The sequence below is a fragment of the Bombus flavifrons genome, chromosome 1 (assembly GCF_040668555.2).
Source record: "Bombus flavifrons isolate JBK064 chromosome 1, iyBomFlav1_principal, whole genome shotgun sequence".
In the NCBI taxonomy this organism is placed as follows: domain Eukaryota; kingdom Metazoa; phylum Arthropoda; class Insecta; order Hymenoptera; family Apidae; genus Bombus; species Bombus flavifrons.
In genome coordinates this window covers 16747575-16759637 of record NC_138442.1, presented here as the reverse complement: position 1 = coordinate 16759637, position 12063 = coordinate 16747575, and the positions used below count along the sequence as shown (strand labels likewise).

General features: G+C 37.8%; 1 protein-coding gene and 1 long non-coding RNA gene across 2 annotated transcripts in view; one reads left to right on the top strand and one right to left on the bottom strand.

Moving 5' to 3' along the window:
* Window positions 1-12063, bottom strand: part of LOC138179659 (protein cortex) — a 251392-nt gene that overhangs the window by 237999 nt on the left and 1330 nt on the right. The window lies entirely within an intron of this gene.
* On the top strand, window positions 7162-11606 carry LOC138189972 (uncharacterized). Its single transcript, XR_011176171.1, has 3 exons — window positions 7162-7399; window positions 7933-8139; window positions 8600-11606. It is a non-coding gene; the product is annotated as an uncharacterized LOC138189972 (long non-coding RNA).

Below are 12063 nucleotides of genomic sequence, written 5' to 3'. Positions count from 1 at the left end.
CTGTCTTTTCTACCATGTTACAACAAAGAAAGCATCGAGCCTGGCTCAAATATACCAAGGGTTGCACACGTTCAGAAACCCGATTAGAATTCAGCTGATGGTGGGGGTTACTACTTGTCTGAATCTCGTTAATAAGCTAGTCAGGATGTTTTCCCCTCGTGCAACGAGCTTGCTCTACCTTCGTGGATCCCGTTTTCGCTATGGCGTCTAGTACGGCACCTTAGCTCGCACGATGTTCATTTGCTATGTGCTTACTGTCCAACTCGACCACTTAAATCACCCCGTATTCCCACTTACTTCTCAGTTGTTGCGTCCGGAGAAGGAGAAGGGTGCAAGAAAAGGTGGTTGATCCGAGGAATGTCTCGTACAACGAGCACGTTTCATACGATCTCTAGCAGCACCCTTTCTTCCTACCTGTACCTGAATCGATCTCATTGTGCACGGATTGCGTCATTTTCGCGTAAACCGAATTGTTCCCCCTCCATGAGACGAATCTCGATTATAAGATAGACTACTAAAATGAGAGTAAAATACATAACATAGTTTTTACGAGAAAAGCAATCCCCGGCTCGGTTACTTTTATTCTCCTTTCAGCGCGATCTATCGATACGGACGCGGTGCACCACGATCCATGACGAAAGCGAAGCAACGAAACACCAGGCGGCAATGGAATCCGAGCAATCGCGAAAGATCTAATTAACCAGCTCGATAATAGTCGCGAGATATGCGCCGATGAAGTGCACGGGTGCACGGCTCGAGACGCTCTTATCGAGCACGAGTAACAATAAATAACAGCTCGAGAGCGGTGAGATTAAACCGAGCTCTCGGATTAATTGCCCGACGAAGTGGCAATGCACGATCTAGCCGAGTAGTTGCAACAGCGAGGAAAGTGTCAATGACAGGGCACACAGCTAGCTCTGAAAACACGCTCGAGAGAGATCGTTGCTCGACTGGTAACGAAAAGAACCGATTATTAATTCGACGATCGCTGGATCGACCGGTATGTACGAGCCACGAATCCCACGAGGTGCTAAATGGTCCACGAACACAGATTGCGCAAACGGTAATTCCCAAGTCGAGATACGTTTTCAGCGTAACGAAGAAACGCCCCCCGAAATCTACCATTATCTGTCTCTTGCACACCATGTGCAACGGACTATTCGTAACAAATCGAATCGTACGTATCTCTGTAATCTGTTTAGAAGACAAGATCCTTCCGAGCGCTTGCATCGTGGAACACGGTGCTCGTACTTTTCGCAAAAAGTTAGGCGGCACGCAAAATGGGTTAGGGTGAATTATAATAGGTCCGTTCTTGCTGAACACGCGAATTTCCGTTAGCTCGTATAAATATCAGCTAGTACCTACGTGAACTCGTTTCAGACAAGTTGTCAAATCGTTGTATCTGTAAATCGTACGGACATAGACAGCTCTGTGAATAACGTTTTTGCCATGTTATAAGACAGACACGCTGGTGGTCGGTCAGTTATTACTTATAGCGTATAATGTAATAAATAATCGCGCTGGCAGCCAACTGGTGACATTATAATTACGCGGCATTTCGATGATATATGTATACGCGCGGAAGAAAGGAGTTGCTCGCGAAACTGACTCAACGTTAATTTACATTTGTTCGAATATAGGCCTGTGCACGTACTTTCAGTCAGATTGCAGTGCATCGAGGTTAAATCGGTAGATTACACTACCGTACTTGCTAATACCGTGGGGCAGATGCAAATGGTAGAATAACGTCTGTCGGTTCGCTGTTTCGTTGTGTAATAGAATTTCGTAGCATTCGGTCGATTCCTCGTTTTATTAGAAGCACGCGATTCTTAGATTTCCCTCGTCGAAAACAACTTCAATTGGATTAACTTCTGACATTGTACGATATAATCTATTTTCTAAAATATTTGCTGACGTTCTTTAATAACTCACACTATTTCATTCAAATATTCATTTACATCGTCGTCGCGAAGGATCTCAGTTGCACCATTTTCTGATGTTCTATGATATAGAGTCGCTGCGGAAAATATTTGCATACCGTTATATTCGCTGGAGCATTAAAGTAGCGATCAATTAGGTCCAAATATACCAAACTTCGTATCATTTAGTTTCATGTGAGTACAAAAATGTGATACTATGAAAACGAAATATACAGCTTGATGGGAAAACGCTTTATTGGAAAATAAGGATACGTGACAATACTTTTTGCAATGACTGTATTTTGTGAGATATTTCCTGTCGTTTTCAAACGATTCGCGCTTTTTGGATCGAAAATATTCATATACATAGGCTAAATATTAAAATGCAAAATTGAGATCGCACGTAGTTGTGACCCTGTTGTAATTCTTGACTTCTCGTGTTTCGATCGCGTTTGAATCTTCTAACATAAGAAATTTGTTAGCGACAGAATAGTACAATAAGACCGATTGAAACGACCGAAAGAACACATCAGGGTTAAAAATGCAAACGTGAAACGACTTGTAAGAAGCGCGGACGTTCGACCATAATGGTTAAAGAACACTAACATATGTACATAGTTTACGATCTCCAACGACTACAGAGAAATTATTCACCACTAAACTGCTTAATACTTTTCGTTACAGAGGAACGCTGACAAATACAAGGAGGGTAACAATACAAATACGATGAAACGACGAGCTCCGAATCCGCCAGTCCAGTTTTGGGCGTTGCGCCGTGCAAAGGGACCAGTAAAAGCTGAGGGTGATTTGGGCCTTAGTGGTCCTGTGGTGGCTGTGTATGAATCCTACTGGCCTGCTAAGTCCCAAGTAATCCTCAGCGCGCGCAGCAATAAACGAGTGCATAACCGCGCAGTTTCGACGATGAATCGTCAGCTTATTTTTGCCAAATAAAGTAACATCGCGTCGTGTCGAACATAGAGTTTCGAGATCGTTAAACTAATTGCACGTGAACTCGCGCCGCGGGTGGCTTTTTATTGCCTCATCGGCGAAAACAGACAAGATTTCGTGGCAAGCACATTTTTATTTCGCTGATCCTTTTTTCTTTGTGAAACTGTAACCGTCCAAGTACGTGACTCGTTAAGTTTGGTGATTTACGTCCTTTAAATCGGCCCATTAATGCTTAATGGGATACCACGAGAGAAGGACTCGCAAAGGTATGGCGTATCGATTTACGTGCAAGCTTTTAACGCAGTTAATGAAAATCGATTTAAGAAAGTGTTGACCGGGAACGGAGGACGGCGCACAATGGCCTTATTCATCACGGCGAAGCTGTCAAGATCGATGCAACGTAAAGTAGAAAAAAAAGAAGTAATCGACGGTCGATTTAATCATCGTGATACGGCGGGCGTTCGGGATACCTAACATAGCATCGATGCGTGTTACAGAAGCTTGGAATTTTAAGTGGCTCCCGGGAGGCGTCACGACACGACCAACGTGTGAGTAAGTTAATTACAAGTCTGTCATATTCCTTACATATTTATCGTCTTTCTAATAACATTAATATCGGCCGGTTGCAGTACCGGTAGATTATTCTAGATCGGTATCGGTTCGCAATAATTCGCAGCGAACCTTGGCTGGCGACGTTCGCGGAAAAAGCGACAGCGATCTGAACGCGAAACGCCTGAAATTATTGCAATACACGGTGTTAACGGTTATTAAACGGAAAACCGAGACAGCAAAAGGCGTGAAATCATCGGAGCTAGCGGTATCCGAATATTAAATACTTCCTGACGAGCCGATGATCGTTTATTATCGCGGAATATCTTTTGTATCCAAAAGGCAAATTGGCCTGCTCGAAAATTTATTTCACGTTGCTTACCTTTCTGCGTACCTTTCTTCGTGCAGCATGAGATCGTTCGAGAGGATTCTTAAGTGCTCTAGTTAGTCGGCAACCACCCGCTATGCGACCGATGTTCGAGCATATGCTGCATCGCTCGAGTAAGCTGCTCTTCGCGAACCGGGTACTATTCTTGTTGCCGATCCGAACGATGCTATGCAGAAGGACTTTTTTAGGTCCCGCTGACGACCATGCAACAAGCATTGTGTTTTAACGGGCATACAAATTTAATCGTCCTCCCGCGGCCGGGATACGAAAGCCGAATACCGAGTTCGATGCAAAGCAAGCGTCGCGTCGGTTCTTCGTGTTCGACAAATTGTTACTAAAAGCCGTTCGAACGGGATGATCGTAAAACACTCGCGGAATATATTGGAGACCGGAGAGATCGAGTGGAAATGAATGCAAACGAACGTGGGATAGAGTGGCGATGAAAAGGGGTATCGGAGCTTGTTCGCGAAACGAACGAACAGGACGTGGGAAAGAAGAGCTAAAATTGGCGAGAAAAAGAGTAAATTCTCGCGTGGCTTTTAAGGCTACTCGTAGGTGAAAACAGCTCGAGCTTGTTTTACTTTATTTATCAAAACTTAGTCGTGTTTCTTGAACGCACTAACACTGATACTTGTAGACTTACCTAACTTCTGAAAAATTTCCAAATGTTACAAATTCTTCTTCTATAGATGTGTGCCTTTAAATTTATCGTCACTGATTATTAACTGGTTATATTAAGATTGCATTTCAGTAAAAATGTACTGTATACTTATTGTTACAGTTTGAGATTTACATCGCGATTTCGTAAATTTTTAAATCGATGCAGGAAATCGATCATCCAGCTTTAATATATTCACACATATTGGATGTATAATAAAAAATTTACGTTTCTTTCTATGTACAGATTGAACTTATCGAATAGTTATCTATTCAAAGAAAATAATATTACAAACGCTGTAAAGATAACCGACCTTGATCAAGCGAAAACTACTGATTCTTATCAATTGAACGAGATTCTTACGCGTACTTTTTAAGAATTTTAAATAGTAATGCAAATAACGTTGCATTTCGATTGTATAAAAATACATGATTGATCATAACTAATCATAAATAACTAAAACGTAAATGTGATATGTTACATCTAAGATACTTCAATACGTTACTAAACAAATTGTATGGATGCAATGATATTTTCAAAAAAAATGTTCAACCTTAATATTTAAACATCTTTCAACAAAAATATATGCAAATATATGGATTTTCAAGCTATTATCAAATTCACTACAAAATATGATTAACTTCAACGATTCTTCGACAGCACATTGTGATCGTAACACAAAGCTATCAAGAGATTTAACTACCTAATAAAAACAAGATTCTCGTTCTCCGTGGAATCTCAATGATCGTCTTAAATCAAATTCAGACAGGGTCAAACGGTAGAATTTTTAATCAGGGAACTAACTAAAATTCCAACCAGATTTTACTGCAAATAACGAATATTTCGTATCTAGTCGTAATACCAGAGACGTATGAAATCGAGCTATAATAATTACAATTGCTGTGCTGCCTCGAGTATTCCCCTTTTCGCTTATCGAAACGCATAACTTGCGTTATACAGCCACGAATACGAATTTATTAACATCTGGCAGAGATACGACCTTATTTAAATGCACGCGCGCATTTATGCACCGCGTAGAAATATACGAGGACGAAGATCCATTCTCGCACCTTCTTCTTCTTCTTCTTCGTTCTTCTTGTCCTCAACCTGTACCGAGTGCACACGCCCAACCGTCGTCCAAGTCTCTCGACTACCGCGTAAGAAACCTAAGCTAACACGAAACTAGTATCTAGAGACGTCTAAGGAGATGTAATGGGAAATTACACGAACATTACGGAGAAAAAATATAAGTACAATTTTGTTGATCCTCTGATATTAATATTATTCAATGGTTGATAGGATATACTTTAACGTAATATAGTTAAAAAGAGGAATAACCTATTACGGTGCAAATATATACAGTGGCTATAAAAGTATTCGTACATCACCATTGTATTTATGATAGCATTTACATATTAATTAATTTGATCCAAGTACATTACATATCATGTAATGGGGTTTTCATGGTATCAAATAAAGTTGATGTCTACTATGAAAATGAAATGTAAAATCTGACAAAAAGAAGAGACTCTTCATTGAAAAACACTGATATGTGCAAATGCTTTTTGTGATCACTATAAGCCTCTTAACAACAGATGAAAAATTCATGTGAAGGAAACTAATGGTATACCCTATATCTAAAACATTTGAAGTTGATATGATTTCATGTGAATTGAAATCAATCAATATTCTTAAGATTTTCTATATTTAGATTCGTATAGTTTAGTTAGATTGCATAAGAAACGTAGTAAGTAAATGTTGCTTCTAATTAATAATTGTAATCGTTAATTTGTTCACCTTAGTATGATTCTCATACCGTTATTACAAATCAACCAAAGCACCCGGATATTTATAAACATAGCCATGTACATAACTTAACAATACACGGCTGATTTACATAAAGTGAATGTGTTAAAAATTAAACGACATTAAAACGCGTAATTTACATACACCGAAGTGTAAAGAAAAATGTTAATCACATAAATGGTGCGTCTACGTTTTAGAGACTCGTCAACGTTAAAACGAGTAATAACGTAGCAACCTCCAAAGGATACTAAACCAACTCCTTTTCCTAGCAACGAATCGATGAAACTTCGTGTACGTGTACGTAAGACAATGAAAGTCAACTATTATTGCGGTGTCTACCGAAAAAAATTTCCGTAACATGCCTATTATAGCAAGGACCTTAATAGCCCATGGAAGTCTGAACGTAATTCCATAAAGGAGCCGACCTCGTAAAACTGCGAAAAATTTCTAGCTGTTAATACGGAATTATCGCCGACTCTATAATAACACGTAGCGCGGTTGGCAGGATGTGAATTTCAAACAGAGTCCGCAAGAACTTCATCTGTATGCGGAGATACGGCATCTTTTTCTACGCGGTCTGCTTTTAACCAAGATATATGATACGATGATAACGACGTTTGCAAATCATACTGCTTGTAAAATAACCACCGAGGAAATGGATAATAAAGAAACAGCTTGTACGAAAGTTTCGAGTGCTCTTCGGTGGAAAAAAGCACCTTACGAAAGCTTCGAACGTCGTTTAGAGAAATATACGTGACAAAAATGAAACACTGTAGTGGTACCATTAGAAGTGCAGCGGCACAGGAGTCAAAGGACGACGCGAATTGGGAGTGACTCGTGTTGTTTTGCCTCGGGGCATTGACACAGCCTTGACACATGCAACAACAACAAATAAACTCCGGGCAAAACAATGTCACCGCTACACGCAACCGTCGAATGAAGACGAATTTGAATTTTCCGACTCTCCCCCGACCAGTATAAATAAACAGACGCGATCGCGAGCGAGAGAGTATCGAACAGTATCGCAGAGTATCGTACAGTATCTACAGAGTATCTTCGAGCATCACGAGTATCTAACAGTACCTACAATATCTTCGAGCGTCTATCGAGTTACGCGACGAGCATTTACGAGTATTTATTCCGCTATCTTATTTTGCGATTTATACTTCGTACTAATGACCCACGTATACGACTGTATATTAATTTACTATTTTAAATATATTCGACGGTTACAACAACGAGCAATCTCGTCATTAAACCTCACGTACCAACGTCCTCTTTACATAAACATCTACAGAAATATATATATATATATATATATATATATATATATATATATATATTTATATTTATATTATATTTATATTATATATATTTATATTTCTATTATATTTATTTATATTATTTATATTTATATTTCTATTATATTTATATTATATATATATATATATATTTCTGTAGATGTTTATGTGAAGAGGACGTTGGTACGTAAGGTTTAATGACGAGATTGCTCGTTGTTGTAACCGTCGTATATATATATATATATATATATATATATATTTCGACATCCTGCAAATTCACAATGTGTCAATGAAGAGTTACGGGGCGCCACGGCGCTTTCAACTGCTATTATACATTTTCGAGATAAGATGTTAATTTTACAGGTCGACAATACGAGAAGGTATACCGATATCGTCCTACCGTCTGGATTATTCTCTTCGACCAAACCGCTATTGTTTAACGGAAACGTATATCTCCACTGTCACCGTCAGTCTTAGAAAGAACACTTCTTCGGCGGTCTTTGCGATGAAAAGCTACGAACGAAGATATGCAGGGGACAGGATCGACTGTGCGTAATAGAAATGGCTAAGGTATGAATAAAAGAACACGCGAGTAATTGCAATGATTTTAATTGATTTTACGAAGTGTCGCGAACGCAAATTTCGTAGTATTGTTCTGGGAAAATTTGAAACAAAAGATCTATCGGGTTGGCAACTAAGTCATTACGGATTTTGTCAATACCACTTAATGACAATATTGCAAATCCAATATTTGTGGAAAATATTAAAGAACAAGATGAAGTATTCGCGTTTCAATTAGAAAAGAAATTTGTTTTATCCTAATAATGCATAATCGCAGGAAAATAATACTTGATAAATCTGCATGCTAATTGTGAATTATTACCCTATCTGTCTCTAGATTTACTTTTATATATCTTAAGCAATATAAGACTCTATAAAGCGTTTTAGCGCAGTAGATGTAGCTGCACATGAATCGGGAGAGACTCATATTATTGTGCCTTGGAATACTAACGTTGTTTTGGTTTTCTAGGTTCAAAAGTAAACCAGCTCCGGGCAAAATATTATTGCCATTATTTGTAATCGTCAACAGGAGTTACATTTGAACTTTTTATAATAACAACTGTAGTCACAAATAGACGAACGTGCAGTCTAAGACAGTTCAATAGTAGAGTAATTAACGAGTAGAGGAGTTGAATTGTTTCGAGCGAGCGACGATTACGATCAGTCTATGCTATTTCTGTACTTGTACTCACAGTGATTTTAATATATCGACTATTACAATTTTACCACTCGTCTCTTTATGAAACGAATCGATACGTTTAATAGCCACCTCGAATTGGATTTAAAGAAACCAAATTTTAATAATATTTTATATAACCAAGTATCGTGAAATCGTACAAGTCTTCCAAGAGAAAAATTGAAAAGTTACTGAAAACTGCTACTGATATGTTATTCGTTAAAAAGTATGATTAATAGTTCCACTTTGCGGCGCTTTAAAATTACATATCTACATGTACAGAAATACGAAATTACTCGTGATGGTGATTTGATATTTATCCCACGCGAAAGAACCGAAATATTAAAAATTGTTCGAACTTATCACAACTTGACTGGTTACGACAACACCAAGGACTCGAGAAATGACATATATAATAAGAAAATGTTGACTTTCGGCTGACATAATTAATTTTAATAATCTAAGAGCAGAACTTCACGCCTATTTACCACTTGTACGTTTCGACGTTTCCCTAACAGTCAGTCATGCAAGTTATCTTTCTACGAACGATTGATTACTTGTCAGACTGATCAACAGAGCAGAAAGTGACAAGTCGGAACTGTCCCACGCCGAGCGTGCAACTCCTACCCTGGTCGAAAAGAAACTCTCGTCCGGATAGAAACGGTATTACGTAGGGGAACGAAGTCGTATCATTGTACGATGCAGTGCTGCCGGGCACAGTAAATCTCATGGTCTATAGAACTCGAAGAAATCATTACAGTGCAGTGGGACGCAGTATATTGCTGTTAATATAGCGCAGCACGCCCTTTTAAGCTTCGCTCCGTGCAGAGAGATATATACAGGGTGATCCCGTAGCGAGCTTAGAACTTGGCCAATAGAAGTTGAAAGGCTTCTATACCAGAGGCCCGAGGAAGTGGAAATTGAATGTGATTTGTTGAAGATATTGCTTTTGTAACATATCGTGCGTCTGATATTGAACTTTTAATCGATTTGGTTCTAAATTTGTTTGAAGCTGGTGATCACTAAATTGTAATAATGTATAGAAATATATTCACTTTACTGATATTGCGGTAAGTAAACTATATCGTTGTGTATATTACGATGGTTTATTATTATTTATTATTTTTGATATATTGCGTGATTTAAAAGAAGATCAAATAACTTAGAGGCAAATGTTCGCTAACACCGGACAAGATAAAAATGAGGTTCCAAGTTAACTTCTTACTTCAAGTTGCAAGAAGAAAATATTCTGCGTGATGATATTCCAGATAGATTAAATGATTAGTTAGTAACATATAAGAATAATAAAAAGGTGAATAAATAATGCAAATAACCAACGTAACACAACATATTATAGTAATATGTTTATATACAAACAACTAATATCGTAAAAAGAGTTGATTATGTTTCCATTAGATTTAATTTCCAATAGACATTAAACCGTCTTCGATTGTTCGATCTTTTCTTTATATATTTACTTTATCGCTGTATTCAACGTAAATTTGTGAAGAATTGGGCTGATATTAGAAGATTTTTTAACATACTGTAAAAATATAAATAATATAGAAATTAGTATAAAAGGTGAAAACTTTATCTCGAATATTTAATAAAAATTCGAAGGATACTGCTATAATCGCCATAATATCTAATCCAGAATTTCTTTGCAGTAAAGTTAGGTATCTATGATACGTGATACTTTCTGAAGCAAAAGGTGGTAGGAGAATGTCGATCGATTCAAGATACAGTCAGTATACAAAACACAAAGAAAGAAAGAAGGACTGTAAAGTGCGAAGATTCTCGCAAATGCCCGAGGTGTCGACGAAGAGAGAAGCGTAAAATCGCAATAAATCAATGTTAATGGCGCTATAGCTAGATGCTGCGAATCAGGCAACGAACAAAACATCCCGTCGTAACCGAGGATCTTCCGCGCTATCGATGCATCAATAATATTTAGTGCCGGAAGTAAGTATCGCAAAGAATATCATAGAACGCCTCTATTCAGCATATCGTGTTCAATATTCGTTAAAAGTATGATGTCTCGCGAGAAGACTTTAAGGCCTCGAATATTTTATGTCGAAAAAGTTTGCTTTTTAATGCTGCGCATGGGATATTTCATCGTATTTTAAGTACGATTTTCAGTGCCTTGGAACATCTACAATATATTTAATAGCCCAATGTAGTAATAAAAACTGCACAAAAATGGTATTTACTAGATTCGATGCTGTGAAGAATGTTTTATATTTATTCAATTCTAAGCAGTAGTGTAAAGTAGGAAACCTCCAAAAGGTTGTTAACATTTTTGTTGCTTTGTCATTTGTCTTGTCATTTAAAAGTAGACCATTAAAAAATTAAAACCGCTAAAAGATAATATGCTTGTTTTGTTATACGAATTTATGCTAAAGTTATTTTTCAAATATTAGACACTTATTGAAAAACAACTCGAGAAACTACTTTTGAACGTAATCAAACCAAATTTATGAAAAAACAGGCTCGATTGCCCTGTTTCTTTCATTTTAGTTCTCGAGTCAGAACACAAATTGCAATGACAAGGCACAATTGTAAGATACCGCACAGTGCCACATAAATCAGCAAAAGCGACATAACTGTCCTCTATCGGCCACACTATGAAGATAAATGAATAAGATTTTCATAATTGGCCGAGGAGTGTCTCTGCAACATTTTTATAACGATAATTCGAAAATAGCGTTTTTCAATTTGTGTCAGTTTTCACGAAATGGCGCGATATGTATTTCCATGGTTTTCCAAGAGCTGCCTCGACGATTCGCCGCAAATCGCTCGTCCGCACAAAGCCTAACCTGGCAAAATACTGAAAGCTACTCGTGAGATTTCACATTTGAAGTTGCAACATTTCTACATGCTTACTTGATTTGACAGTAAATCACAGATGAATGTTAGTATCGATCTTTTATCTTTTACAGCTGCTATTACGATCGGCAGTAAATATTCTATTTTATTACTCGGAAATTTTATCACCTACCAAATAAAATAAAAATTTATGTTTCCTACAATATTCGCACTCTAATAATGCTTTGTTTTACATGCAGTATCAATTCGACGTTGTATATTGTTCTTACACAGCGATAAGGTATGTCTCATGAAAATAAAAATGCAATTTGATTTCAGATGTGGAAAACTGTACGAGATCGTTTTGGATTTCGTTGAGGCAGGGTTGGGGTTTCTATGCGGCATGTGCCTTGCTTTTACAAATGCAATGCCCTTCGAAATCCCAAAAATGT